The sequence below is a fragment of the Bidens hawaiensis genome, unplaced genomic scaffold (assembly GCF_021521415.1).
Source record: "Bidens hawaiensis isolate Kalapana, Puna unplaced genomic scaffold, B.hawaiensis_p1.1 tig00001685_1, whole genome shotgun sequence".
In the NCBI taxonomy this organism is placed as follows: Eukaryota; Viridiplantae; Streptophyta; class Magnoliopsida; order Asterales; family Asteraceae; genus Bidens; species Bidens hawaiensis.
The window spans coordinates 3,549,601-3,565,778 of NW_027491095.1; the positions used below are offsets into that span (position 1 = coordinate 3,549,601).

A 16,178-nucleotide genomic window follows, 5' to 3' on the forward strand; every position below is an offset into this window, starting at 1 on the left:
TATTGTGTGTTCATTTAAGTGTGTTTATTTATATCTGATTATGTTTGTTTGTGTTCTTTTACATTTGTTCATATATATTCATTTATATTCGTTTATCTTTGTTATGTTATGTTGGTGAACAATTTGTTTACATTTTAAACAAACGAACAAAAAGGAACACGAACATGTTAATTTTTTAAACAAACAATCATGAACAAAAGTATTTGTTCATTTAAGTGTTCGTGTTCGTGTTCGTTTAAGTTAAATGAACAAACACGAACATGTTCGGCTCATTTACTGTTGGTCGAAAACCTCTAATTTCTTCAATATTCATTAACTCATAAAACATGTCTTCAAGTAACCATGACCAAGCCTCCACAAACCAAACCCTATAGTTCTCATCATTATCTAAAGACATAATTACAGAAATTGTCCTTTATGTTAGCCCCAAAATTCACTGGTGGTCCTTTATCTTTAAAATTGATATGTTTTATCCTTTACGTTTTCAAATCTAACAGTGTTTGTCCTTTAACTCTAACTCCGTTAAATTTCCATGTTAAGTTAAGTCATGTGCAAGTCACGCGGGGACATAACAGTAATTTCACAATAATTTCATCCATTTTCATATCCCCCAATATTATAACCATCCTTTTCATAATTATTTAAAAAAAAAAAATCTCTCTCTCTCTCAACACACACTCTCTCTCACTCATCGGTTTACCACATTTGCCGCCACCATACGCCACCGCCCACCACCTGCCAAGACCCATTCCCACATCACCGCCACATCACCCTCACGCTAACCACCATACAACCTTAACCACTTGACCTGCGTAGCAGAAGGGAAGACGGCGACGGCGACGAGTCGTTGAAACTGAGCCGGCGAAGAACAAGTTGATTATACTCTTCGCGACACGCTGGTTGATTCTAAACACCAAACCATGGATCCATCTCAACCCTGGTGCGGCCATCAAACCCTAGATCCGCCGCCGCACCCCGACTACAAACCTTAGATTTGTCACCGTCGATTGACAAAGAGAAACGCGTTTTAGGGTTTTCTGTTGAAGAGATCATTCCTTGTAAGTTAAGGTTGATTGTTTGAATTATGGCTGATTTTTGAAAGGGGTTAAAATTGGTTAGTGGGTAACGTGTCAGGATGTTGGTGTAGTTGGGGACTAAAAGAACAGCCGTGGATGTAAAGGTTTGATGAAGAAGTGGTTGTTTAAAGTATCTTCTTCATTTTCGTAAGTATAATGTGCAGAAATGGAGCTTACTGGAATGAAGATTTGATTATTTTGAGTTTATGAAGATGAAGGTTGGAACAGTGGGAGTATTTGTGGTGGTATAGAAAGACAAAGAAAGATATGTATATGAGTTTTGGGATAAAATTAAAAAGTTTTTTTAGTAGTGTAAAATTACAGTAATACCCTCATGTGAGCAGCACATGACACAACTTAACGAGATTTTTTAACGGGGTTAGGCTTAAAGGACAAAAGGTGCAACATTTTTAAACGTAAAGGACAATAATCATCAATTTTGAAGATAGAGGACCACCAGTGAAATTTGGGGTAAACATAAAGAACAATTTATGTAATTCTGTTTTATCATTAACATGTCCAAAAATATCATACAAAGGCATGCTTCATAACGTCAACAGCTTACCCAAAGACAAAACCTTAAAAGAGACAACGTTGAGTTATATTAAATTTGCTTGTTAAATGTTAATTAATAGTATCGTCCATTTTAACTACATGCAATTTTATATTTCATAGAAATCATTTTTACATGTATATTTGATGAGTTCTTATATGTCTCCGTTATTTTCTGAAATCTTTGTTTGTTGGGGTAGTCATGTAAAATTGATTTGGGTGATCTGTAGCGGGCCGGCATGCCCCAACATTTGCTCGTCTTGCTCATCAACGACTAAATCGGGTTGCGGGCTCATGGGTCCCTGAATGATGATTGAGGACAATAGTACCAAAGGTCCATAATTGGATCTCTAATTGTGACCTGACATATGATGTTAATTAGATGAAGTTAATGTGTTGGCCCGACTTGTACACAGGGCCGGCTCATAGGGGTGGCGGGGTGGTCGCCGGTCACAGGCCCGACACCCCGTTAGGCCCGAAATGTTTTTTTTTTAAATTATATTTATTTTTATTAAAAACAATATGTATATTTAATATTTAAACTCAATTACATGACCACTAGCTTTGTCTAGTGGCAAAAAGGATATTACTCTCAACCAAAAGGTAAAAGTTTATGGGTTCTAGTCACAATTGAGACATTTTTAATCCTATTTTTATACAAAATTTTTTTACACAACCCAAATTATAATCAAGTAAACCCATATAAATTTTAATTATTTAAACCAACAAAATACGCCTTTTAAATTAAGGCCCAAGAAAAATTTCGCCTTCGGCCCAAAACTTTTTTTGCTTTCTCGGAGCCAGGTTTGCTTGTACGCAGTTGTACAATCCAAATTTTTTATTTGTTTGTTTTCCCATTTTACCCCCACAGTCATAGTACATCTAATATTGTTAACTAAAAGGTAACTAATCAATCTGAGATAACTTATAACAAGAGTTAAATACATATATTTTATATGGTGTCATTATGTTTCAATTGATCTTCGGTGTATTGCAATTTCTGGGATGATAGAAGACGAAACAACTGTCACTCGTTGAGTGCAATAGATGACATGTTGCTTATGTCGTAATGTAGAACGTGTCACCGTGATAGTCGTTTACAACTTTACATGACAAGCTCATAGTGAAAATCCCTATCCTTTGATAACCTCATAAAGATTCAATGTTCTTGATGAACACTTATTTGATAACTTACTGCAAAATAATTTGTATCTATCTATTCTAATAAAAGCCTACAAGTTTTACCACTTGTTAATATCATAGTCCTCTTCACCTTTTTTTTCAATCTATTTTTATATATGGTTCTTATCTTTCAAGTCATTTCAGTATATGACATTAAAATTATAGGTTTATTCCAAATAAATCCATTATTACATATAATAAGTATTCTCCATATGGATTGACAAGAGACGGTTAGTGAATTTTGAAGTGTTAATTAAAGTGTTTATTATGGTTTAAAATAATAAATAATAAACATTCGATTCATAATATGTGGAATGAGAACAATCGAATTTGACTAAATTCTGATAACGTTAGCGGCTAAGACTTAGCCTTTAATACCTAAAAATACGTATGATTTTAAAACTAAAAGTTTTCAGGTTGATCCGAAACCTAGAATTCGGACCCAAGAACCAACCCGAATTACTTCGGTTCAGGTTCGGGTTAGTATTTTCTTGGGTTCGAGTTTCTCGGGTCAGGTTAGTTTGTGTTCAAGTACGGGTTTTCTTGGGTTGGGTTTCATGTTACGAGTAAAAGTGGCAGCCCCTACTTTCAACGATTATAAATAAGAATCACTACATTCATTTTATACAACTTAAATATTCTAATATTCTTTTAACTCAAAATAATCACTATTATTTGAACATGGTTTTAATGTTAGTATGTATTTTTCATTTTTCTGGCAATTAAATTCATATGAAATAAACAAATCATTTTGCTATATTTAAATTTTTGGTTTTTATGTTGCTTGATTATACAATTTTTAATTGTAAAATATATAGTCAATTAAATATTTGTCATACACAGAATATTAATAACAACAAATTTATCATGATTAATCAATTTTCAAATTATAAAGATTATAAGGATAATTATATCATCAAAGTTTAGGTATATGGTTTTTGGGATAAACATGAAGAGATGTTCTCAAATGACATCATATTAATTCATTAAAAGCTATGATATTTTATGCGTATAAATATTTTTTTATTAGTAACATGGGTATATATTATTATTTATCTAGAGTTGGTATGTACTTGGAGAACCTTTTTTGTCACACGGACAACTATATATAGCTATATCAAGAATTATAAGCAGGCCTATATGTTAATTTATTAAGGGTATGTTTGGCAACGAGCTTTTAGGAGCTTTTAAGAGCTTCAAGCTTTAAGCTTTTAAGAAAAAACTCATATTTAATAAAATGCTTTGTTTGGTTGAAGTAGCTTTAAACTTTTAGATTGGTAGAAAAAGCTCCATATTTGAACGCTAGTATTGGTAGCGTTTGAGAAAAAGCTACCTACAAGCTTTTACATTTGAATTTACAAGTTTGGTACTTGAACTTATATAAACTTTGGTTAATTTATATAATAGATACACATTTAACCCTTATTCAAAACTAACTACCCCCACGACTTTTTTAGGAGCCATAACTTTTTCGCACGTTAATAACTTTTTAATCAAATTTCATCATAAAAACGAACATTTTATTCTCTTTAATTTAAGTATGATATTGTTATACTTCTTTAACTTTAAAAATTTAACATACTACGTGATTATCGGTTATGATCGATAACAAGTCGAGTCAGGTGAGCTCGAGTCATGTGTAAGACCAAATTAGGAGTCGAGTCAGATGAACTTGAGTCATGTGTAAGACCAGATTAGGGTCAGAACGAGTCGATACAAAAAAGGTTAAAATAGTTCGATTCGTGTCGGTACGCTTTTGAGTCGAAAGGGATCAGGTTAGAACATGTTCAGATTAGAACAGTGCATGTTCAGAGAGGGATTCATATCAATATAGGTTGGTTTAAAAAATTATCTATTTGAAATTACTGTATATTTCAGCTTTGTTTCATGATTTTCGCCATCAGTTACACGCTTACTACCTTTCCATGAATTACACGTCTACATTCAGGTTATGATGCACTGTCATCAGGGAATCATGTACCGACACTGATTATGCGGTTAAATGTTAGGTTGTGCGCCCATTCCGCCGCACCACGCATACACCCAGCTAGTTTTATTAAAAGTTTCTGCTACTCTGCCAAACACCTAAATATATTTAAAAAGCTACAACTAACAGCTACCAGCTTCCAGCCTTCAGCTTACACCTTCAGCTTCCAGCTTATAGCTTACAGCTAACAGCCAGCAGCTAGTATGTTTGGCATGAAGCTTTTAGGAGCTACAAGCTTTTAAGAAAAAACTCTTACTCAATTAAAAGCCTTGTTTGGTTCATGGAGCTTGAAGCTTTTAGGTTAGGAGAAAAAGCTTAAAGCTTAAAGCTTCTACTAGTAGCGTTTATAAAGAGCTACAAGCGTTTAGTATGTTAATTTACTTAAATAACCTTCCAAAATAAATACATTTACTATTTTTGTTTATAGTTATGCTTATTTTAGTATTTTATACATTTTATTAAAAGCTACAGTTACTCTGCCAAACATCTAAATATATTTAAAAAGCTACAGCTACAAGCTATCAGCTACAGCTTCCAGCCACCAGCTTCCAGCCAACAGCTAGCAGCTTCCAGCTACTAGGGCTGAGCACGGTTCGGTTCGGTTCAGTTTTTAGGTGAAACCGAAGCCGAAACCGAAAATAAGGTTTTTCCATATATAAAAACCGTTCGGTTTCGTTTTTTCGGTTTTCGGTTTCAGTTCAGTTTCGGTTCGGTTATATTCGGTTTTTTTTTATTTTTTCTTGTTTTGTTTTTTTTGTTCTATTAATTGTTTTATGCACTAGTTTCCATGTACAAAAATAAATATTAACATTTACTATTCTTTTCACAAACTCTAATTTATATTACAAATCTATTGAACCAACAAACTCATAATTTGTTTCGGTTGTTATCGTATATGACTTAGTATAAATATATTTAACAATCATTTAAATTATTTATTTTAATATACCAAGTTAATTGGTTCGGTTCGGTTTTTTCGGTATTTTTGAAATGGGTAAACGAACCGAAACCGAAATTTCGGTTTTCCAAAAGAACAAAAAAAAAACCCCGTCGGTTATTGCTTCGGTTCGGTTTTTTCGGTTCGGTATTTTCGGTTAATTCGGTTTCGGTTCGGTATTTTCGGTTTTCTGCTCACCCCTACCAACTACAGCTAACAGCTAGTTTTGCCAATATACCCTAAGTGTTACAAGCTGACATGGACTAAAAATTTTAATTTTTGATAAACAATGTATACATGCTAATACAATCACAAATGTAGTGTAAAAGTAAGTTTTTACATATTTGTGTAATATTAGTTATGTAATTTATGTGATTTTAATTTAATTATAAATGTATTAACAATATGTGATTAATTTGTTGACTGTATTTCAATTAATGATCAAAGTTTATAATTTTCAACAATTATCTGTGTAATACACGAGCCTTAAACTAGTATATTATACATTTACAGTATAGTGCGTAATAAAAGAATATTACTTGAACGATATTCGTATACTATCAACATTCTATAACATATCTTCTTAAATTAGCATAAGATTAAAACATGTGGGTAGAATCGTCCAGCACATGATCACACTCCTGAATGCAATTATTAATTTGTTGTTCTCGATGCTGTAACAACTCTGGCTATCTATATGTTGCGAAAAATGTTAACAACCAAACCATTTAAGTACTTTCAACCGCTAGCAATTCATCACTCGACTCCTCTCCTTGGAGTAACTCTTGAATTCCAAGTACACTCAACAAAATAGGTACACAATATAATATAACTTAACATTTTTTCTAAGAAATTGTCAACTAACATGATGATAAATGCATGTTTTAATTTAATTATACTACTTTATTTTAGTCATTTAGTAACGGCTTTATGAGTTAGTAGTAGGTAATTTAATATGCGTTAGTTTATTTGGAGTAGTGGGTAAGTGGTTTGCATGGTTATTTATAGTTTATTTGTATTTGTTTTTAGTATGAATGAAAAATAGAAAATTGACAGCAATGTCTTGTACACTTCTTCTCTACATTCTTGGGAGTGTTTGCCTACTACAAAAGGTTAAAACGGGAGATTAATCATCTCGAATCGGTCCTTATCACATGACTTGTTAGACCATGTGCGGTGGGAGGGCCACACACAACGGGGGTGGTGAAGTTAGGTGGCATTGCCACAATGCGGGGAAATTTCACTACATACTGAAGCAAACACGATAGGAGGTGGAGGGATGCAGTTGATGGTGTGGAGAAGAATCTAATGTGGCGTGGAAACACCGCCGCAATACAAGGCCGTAGGGGTGTTCTTCGGGTTCGTTTTTTGGGTTTTTCGGGACAGGTTCTTCAGGTTTCAAAGTTTTAAATATTGACCCGAAACCCAACCAAAATCTCTCACGGGTTTTCATGTTTTGGTAATTCGGGTTCGGGTTTTTTCGGGTCGGGTTAATCGGGTTTTGAGTATCCTAGATTACAAAAAAAAAAACACAAAAAAAAAACTACAATGTGCTAAAATTAAAACAACATATTTTTTTTGTTGCTTTTAACACAAATAATCAAATAACAAACCAACATAACTTAATAAAACAATTCAAAAAAGGAGCAAAACTAACTCGAACCATAATCATATTCAATTGAGCATGATTTGGTTGTTCAATTTCGGTTTCTATTAGTAATAAACGGAAAACGTAAATTAATAATAAACAATCGATTCATAATAGTTAGAATAACAGTCGATTGGAGCTAAACTCTAATAACTTTAGTGGCTAAGACTTTGCATATTATAATTAGAAATATATTTAATTTCAAAACTCAAAGTTTATTCGGGTTATTCGGGTTGAGCCAAATCTTATAAATCAAACCCAAGAATCAACCCGAATTACTTCGGTTCGGGTTCGAGATAGTCTTTTCTCGGGTTCGGTATCTTCGGGCCAGGTTAGTTCGGGTAAGTGTTTTTTCGGGTTGGGTTTCAGGTAAAAGTGACAGCCCTACAAGGCCTGCAATGAGGGGGGGTCGACTGTCCCCGGCCCAATTACCCGGTAAGCCTGAGTTTTATTTTTTTTAAATATGTATGCATTTTTTTGAAAAATAATATGTATTCTAAATGTTTAAACCAAATTACTCAACTCGTTTAATCTCATTTTTATATAAAAAATTTTGCACAACCCAAATCCTAAGCAAGTAACTCCTTTTAAAAATTTACTTGTTTAAACCCAATAAATAAATTAATAAAAAAAATCTTTTTACTTATGGCACAAATTTATTTTTTTTTCGGCCCAAAAATTTTAAACGACTCTCATGGACGGCCCTTCCGCCCTAGCACAATATGTGTGGAGTGTGGGTCAACCATTGCATATGGCCTTATTGTAACATCCCGAAATTTCAAAGTGATATTAATTATATTACTTACTAATAGAGGGAAAGTTTACTCGGGTTGTCAGGAAATAAATAATAGAGTAGGAGTTGGTATGAGTCGGGCTAGTGTTGGATTAATGGAGACGGGTTAAATGAGAATGGGCCTTAGGTCCATGGGATTTCAGGGATATAAATATCCCCTAAACCCAAAAATATCTTCATTTCCTTACTTTCTACACACACACCATCTACACCGCCGCCGGGCCGAGGAGAGGAACGGGCAGATCCGAGAGAGAGAGAGAGAGAGCGATTAGTGTGTTAACAAGTTAAACGAGATCCAAACAAGCTCAAAAAGGTATGATTCTTGATCTTTGAAGTTTAAAGATCCAAGCTTTTTAGTGTATAAGCGACCGAAAATGGTCGGGAAGCGTAGTGGGTGATATTGAACCATAGCAAGGGTGTTAAAATCGCTCAAAATGCTGGACAGAAACCGAACAGCGGCTGATCTGGACAACTTCGCCTGCAACTGGGCAACTTCGCCTTCAAAGCGATGAACTTCGCCTGCAAGCTAAGTTCGCCTGATGAACTTCGCCTGCAAGCTAAGTTCGCCTGATGGCAACTTCGCTGTAAAGTTAAGTTCGCCTAACTGGTAACTTCGCCTGAGGCCAAGTTCGCCTGATGACAACTTCGCCTGAAGCCAAGTTCGACTGATGGCAACTTCGCTGTAAAGCTAAGTTCGCCTAGCTGGTAACTTCGCCTAAAGCTAAGTTCGCCTAAGGTTAACTTCGCCTAGAGCTAAGTTCGCCCGAGGGTTAACTTCGCCTAAAGTCAAGTTCGTTTAGAAAATAAATTAAAAATCTAATGAAAAATGTGTTAAGACAGTTAATGGAAATAAAATTTTTCCAAGCTGACCTGGCAGCTCGACCCCAGCCAGGGGCTCTGCCCCTTGGACCCTGCTAGGGGCTGCCGCCCCTAGACCCCGCTGCCAGGGGCGCTGCCCCCGGACCCCCGTTCGTTGTGGGTAGTAGTTAAGACTGGAAAGATGATATGAGTAGTGATAGTTGTTTGATACGTGTACTTGTTATACAGTCAGCCGTGCACAGCTGAAGAAAGGGATTACGATTAACGGTGAACGTAACCGTGTTCAGGTGAGTTTCTAGCCACATTCCTTGTTATGTTTTCGGGGCTGTGTGCATACTCGATGTGTTGTTAATACATTTATCCTAAGTGATAAGTGTATGTCATATGTGATATGTGTGATAGATATGAATGATTGTTTGTCGGTACGCGAACGATCTTCGGATATTACGCGTACTGTCAGGTTAAAAATAAAGGTACGAATATTATATATCGAAGATGTATGAATATTTCAAATGAATACTTGTCGGGGCGTGAACGATCTTCGGATATTGCACGTAACGACAAGGGGTATGGTTGTTAAATGAATGAGGTAAAGAATGCCTAGAGTGTTCTTATGTTATAATGTAAGTATGTGTATATAGGTACACGAATGGCATGTGAGTTCTACGTTCGACATAGTAAGTTAGGATGACAAATCCCTCTAGCTTCTGTCGGACATAGACTCGGCTGGTAATGGCGTAGTTAAGGACTGCGAGCCTTATACGTGAAGTATATGATATATGTAAACGTAGATAAGGACTGCGAACCTTATACGTAATGTAGATAGGCGTCAGCATAGGAAAGGACTGTGAACCTTATACGTGCTGTATTTGTAGCATAGGGGAGGACTGCGAACCTCGTACGTGCTATGAATTAGGTTGCAACATAGGGAAGGACTGCGAACCTTGTACGTGTTGTGGATGTATTTTAGCATAGGAAAGGACTGTGAACCTTATACGTGCTGATTTTGTAGCATAGGGGAGGACTGCGAACCTCGTACGTGCTATGAATTAGGTTGCAACATAGGGAAGAACTGCGAACCTTGTACGTGTTGTGGATGTACTATGGTATAGGGAAGGACCGCGATCCTTGTACGTACCATAAATGGTAAACATAGGTAAGGACTGCGAACCTTGTACGTGTTCACGACCTTGAGTACAGGTATAGACGGTGAACTATGAACGTACTCTCGGTAGGCTGAGGTTAGTGATTGTAGATATGTATGTATGTATGGTAGCAAGTATGTATGTAGAACAGAAGGGTAACTAGTGAAGTATGGATATGTATCTACATATATGTATGTATGTGTATGTATTGTATGGCGTTCGATTAACTAGAACTCACTCAGCGTAGCTGACTTTTAGTATGCACGCAGGTGAGCTGATTACAGAGCTAGCATGAGGATGACGCATGGCATGGATTGAACGGCTGGCATCTGAAGAAAGAAGTAAAGATGTTTTAAATATAAAGTTTTGTGTTATGGTATCAGAGAAAAGATTTAATGTTTTGTAACAAATGATTGATGTTTTATATTCCGCGAAAAGTTTTAATAAACTCTAATTTGAAGAACTGTGTTTATGAGTAAATCCGACGCTAAATTAGGGCCACCGGGTTCGGGGCCTTACACTTATGGTGCTATTTGTTTGGTTCTATGGCCTGTTGTTTTATTTTTACCAATAGGATCCATTATCTAAAAAGTATTTGATTTGTTATGAGATTCAGTTCGCCACCCATCAACCAGAAGAAGAAATAAAAGCCGCTTGAAATAGCTGAGAGACTGGTGATGATTGTCGTCCCTTCGAGGACATCCGATAAAATTGGAATGATACATTGAAAATTAGCATGGACGCTGCTCAAGGATGATACGCACAAATCGAGAAATAGTCTAAAAAAAATTTATTTTTGTTTCTTCGCTAAAACTCTAATTTCAATTTTTGTACTTCATAATTGTGTTTTCGACATTCTTGTTACCAACCTCAATTTGTATCATTACATAGTTCATCGGCTTCTCTTTCTGTATCAAAATTTTAATATTTAAAATATGCGAACTTTTGTTTCTATCTCATTTTTCTGAACCTTTTGTTAACATAAAGTGTGGCATTTAAAAAACTTTTTGTCTACAAATTATAGCTATGTTAATTGTTAAATTTGTGAAATTGAGGTTGTTATAGCATCCATAACAACAGACCTTTACAAACCGTCACGTTATTGCTACATCAGATTCCAAATTTTTCTCAAAAACCCCACTTTACATCCAAGGACTTCACTTTACAATGGTGAACTTTGCTTTTCTTCGGTTTGCCTTCCGCCATGTAGATCTAGACCTCGGGAGTCAGAGCTTGTTGTGGATGCTTTTATAGAGTTTGTGAGGATTTCTTTGGGAATTGGTCAATATTTAGCCAAAAAAAAATATTCTATCCGTTAATTGACGCTCGAACTTTGTTTACTTGAGCATAATCCGATCTCTTCTTCTATATAATGAATCTCAATATATCAAACTGCCCTATAAAGCCAACACTTATAAGATCGCAACCTCCAAAAGCCTACACAAAAACCTATTCATCCTAAAGCCATGGCTACATCTAGTTCACCCAAGGAACCAGATTCACCTACACCACCATACGTGTTTTCTAGCTCGACAATCCGTGACCACGGTAGAGCCATCCACAAGCGATATTCCTTTATTAGAGCTCGAACCAAAACCGTAACAAAATCATAGCATGGTTGTTCAAGTTCAGGAGCAAAGGTATCATGCGGTATGCGAGCTGCTCAAGTCGTGGGAGTTCATACCGCTCCACCCCTTAAACCACTATTTGTTGCTCTAATGACAACGACAATTCCACACTGACAGCTCCGATGGCGGCATCATCAAACCCTAATCTGGGAATTTAGAGGCTCAACCACGTTGAATTGATAGAATCGGATCCAGTTGAGCTACTATGATTAACAAAATTTACCGAAATCGGGTGTTGATTCATGAAATCATCAAGCTCTTCCTTCATCATGATAGACGAACACTTCTCCCACTATGAACCAGAAGTATTCGTCTATCATAATGAATGAAGAAGCATTCGTCTATGATGATGAATGAAGAGCTCGAAAACTTCATGAATCGACACCTGATTTTGAGAACTTTCGTTAATCAGGGTAGCTCAATTGGATCCGGTTCAAGCAATTCAACGTGGTTGAGCCTAGCAATTCCCGAATTGGGTTTTGATGATGCCACCATCAGAGCTGGTTAGTGTGGAGTTGTCGTTGGCACTAGAACAAGCAGACAGTGGTTTAACGGGCGGAGGAGCAATATGTGCACCTCTACAGTCTTGAGCGACTCGGCTACCGTACGATATCTTTGCTCCTAAACTTGAACAACCGTGCTTGGATTTTGTTCCGGTTCTGGTTCGATTTCTATCGGAGGAACATTGGTTGTGCATGACTCTATTGTGGCCATGACTTGTGGAGCTAGAAAACACGGATGAAGGTGTAGGTGAGTCTAGTTCCTTGGGTGAACTAGATGTAGCCATGGCTTTAGGATAAATAGGTTTTTGTGTAGGTTTTGGTGGTTACGATCTTATAATTATTGGCTTTATAAGGCAGTTTGAAATAATGAGTTTCATTATATAGAAGAAGGGGGGGGGGGGTATGCTGAAGAAAATAAAGTTATGAAAACAGTATCAATTGACGGATAGAATATTTCATTTGGCTTAGATTTAAAACAAATGAAACTGAGAAATCAATGCCATTTAGAGTCCAATATATAGAGTTGCTAAAATATCACTAAGCGCGTCAATTTAATGTTAAAGATATCACTAAGCGTGTCCATTTAATGTAAAAGATATTACTAAACGCATCAACTTAATGTTAAAGATATCACTAAGCGCGTCGATTTAATGTTAAATATATCACCAAACGCGTCAATTTAATGTTAAAGATATCACATGCGCTCATGCATTTTAGTATGTGCGGAAAAAAAATACTTAAATAAGCATAAAAGATAGTCTACCAATATTTTAATAAAAGAAAATAATTATGACACATGTCGGTGTGGCTAAACCTAACAATTCTTTTCCTCTCCAAAACTAAGATCTTAATTAACCTTAATATATGTCATATTCACTTTCCTTTTACACTCTATTTATATTAAGTCTATATAAATTTATAAAAATAAATATTAACATATTACTTTATATTCCATAACACTTGATAACAAACCATGTTTGTTAAAGATTGAAAATAGTATAATTTAAAATGTTATCATTAACATATTGTACTATGTATATTGTTGAAAATTATAAAACAAAACAAACTCGAAGTTGATCCATTTTTTACAAAGCAATTTTTTAATTATTAAATTATAAATCTATGCTTAGAAGTTGATCATTTTTTTAAATCATTCCATTTATCTATTATTATTAATATTATTATAAATTGTCATATAAATTTATAAATTATAAATATATGTTTTAAATCTATCAATTTATTTTTTTGGTTAATTTAGTAAATATATACAAACACTTTCATATATAACAAAATTGATCATATTTAATTTTTTTTGTTTTTTTTATATAGGATTGTTTCGGGTTTTGTGGAACTTATTTGATTTTACGGTCAAAAGTTGGTAAATAGATTGTTTGGTACAAGTTAACTACATTTGTGTCAAAATTTATTACGGGTAACAAAATGGGAAATTTGAGTATTTTTAAAAGTTTGAGAATGCATATAGATTTATCGTTAAATTTGTTACGGGTTCAAAGTGTTGACTTAAAAATGTCAAACAGATGAACGTTAGAATTTTAAACATGATTTGGGTTTCAAATTTATTTTCAATGACATTTTTGGAAATAATTAAAAGGTTTGAGATTTGACAAATTGACTTTTATTACCTCGACTATTAAAATTTAAGAAAAATAGTGAATACTTCCGACATGCCAACCCCGGGCTTCCTTTAATAGTGATCAGAACGTTGCGTGGGAAGCATGTCATGCAAAACTATGTTCTAATGAAGCGAAATGTTCACAAAATTGAATGGGTTAAAATGTTACTTTTTTATCTTGTTATTATGGCAAAGTCGAGAAACCCATGAAACTTATCAAAAAAATATTTTTCATGATGTATCTCAGAAAAACATAGTCTTGAAGAACATTCGTCGTTATAATTTAATTTTCTCCTTTCCTTCTATGAGTTGTAAATTGATAAATATATCAATAAAGGTAACATGCCGAGTGGTCAGAACTACTATTGTATGAGAAGTCTTCTTCCTGAATTCTTTCAGTTATACATATATGATACTGACAATGAAAGTTTCAATAGAACGGGCGTTCTCGAGTTCGTTTTTGCACGTGCATTTTTTTATTAAGTTCATTTAAAAGAATCATTTTGTGATATAAATAAAATCAGTTTAAGTACGCATAGTATAGATACAAGAATATATGTAATTCCTTTTTTCATATACATTATGTAATAATTTTTTTTACTTGTAATTTTATAATTTGAATAATCTTGTGTGTTGACGAACTCTAAAACTAGTTAGTTAAAATATTCACGTGTCAAGATTCCTGCTAAGCATATGAATATAGAAAACAATATTTACTTAATAATAATTATTATGTTAGTCTTTTAACTACACTTACACTAATTTAAGAGTTGCATACGAAAAAGGTGATAATATTAAGTATTTGTATTCATCAAAATGAAACACCTGAATTAAAGGGTCTCATATTGTTGGATTTAAGTGTGCAGAGATAGTTCTTAAACGCCAAATTTAAACACCTCAAGAGCCGGCCATATGCATTTATGTAATCATAAAGGTTGAGAAATCTCATGGGTAGTTACTTGGTTATAGGAGTCATAGTGGTGCGGTGGTGCCTTAATGACAAGTTTATTGTTTATGTAATACCATTTACTATTTAATTATATAAGCACAAAGTTATTTATTTATGTAATTTATTTATATAAACAATAAACTTGTTTACACTCAGGACATTAGTCAAATTCGATACGTAAAACTCAACACAAACTCACTCAGTCTCGATATCGAATCAACGAGTTCGTTTAAACTCAGCTCAATCCAAACGTTTATCAAACCAATGGGGGGGGGGGGGGGGAGGCTTTCCTTGTTCACACCTCTAGTAAAGTAATCCACTTTGTTAACTTAAAAATTTAAAATAAATCCTTTTAGCTTACTTTAGAATTTCTATTTAGGGTCGTCCAAACTGCTCTCGCTCAAACTCGTTCGTCGCTCGCTTATTTTTTCGTTATATTGTAAACAAGCCGCTCTGCTCGGTTTGGTTTGTAAACGAGCCAAGCAACGAGCAAAGGTCTGCTCGGTTCAGCTTGAATATTCTTAATTTATTTTATATATAATAAAATATGTGAACAAATATATAAATATAGAGACAAAACACATAAATATAAGCTTACAATTATTTTAACCCCTTAAATTTTTTCCTATTTCGTCAATTTTGTAGTTTTATTTGTTCGCTTCAAATTTTTAGAATACTATAAGCTTGTTTACATGATGATTATATTTCACTTCAAACTTATTTCTTATAAAAATTTACAATCCATTCCACGTTTGTCTAAAAAATACTAATTTTATATATAAAATATATAATTTACAACATTCAAACTTGTTTCTTATTGAAAGTTTTAAAGTGAAAAAGAAATAAATAATGCTCGCAATCGCTTGATCGAAAAATGCTCGATTCGATTTTGGCTCGTTTCGGTTTACGCTTGGTTCGAATTTCAGCCGTTCGGTTCAATTCAGTTGTAAACGAGCCAAGCAACAAGCAAGCCTTCGCACGGTTCGGCTCGGCTCTTGAACAACGCTACTTCTTTTACCATGGAGAGAAAACTCTCAAAAATCCAAATAATTGGCTGGGCTTGCACTATGTCAACTGACACTGAGCCCAATACTCTCAAAGCCCATAAAAAACTGGTGTTGAGCTCGGTTACAACAAACCCTAATCACACATCCTTCTACTTATATATTCATAGCCTCTCACCGAACCACACGTCTGTTCCAGATCTCCTATTATTTCCTTTTTATCTTTTTATTTAATTATATGTTTTTTATGATGTAGTTTTATGTTTGATTAATGAATGGATCAAACCGTGTACAATAAGCCGATGCTCTGGATAAAAATAAG

The 16,178-nt window shown here is 34.5% G+C and overlaps 1 non-coding gene across 1 annotated transcript; it reads left to right on the top strand.

The window, feature by feature from the left end:
• Positions 1–10,825: 10,825 nt before the first annotated feature.
• Positions 10,826–10,933, top strand: LOC143593657 (U6 spliceosomal RNA). Its single transcript, XR_013146151.1, has one exon. It is a non-coding gene; the product is annotated as a U6 spliceosomal RNA (small nuclear RNA).
• Positions 10,934–16,178: the final 5,245 nt, after the last annotated feature.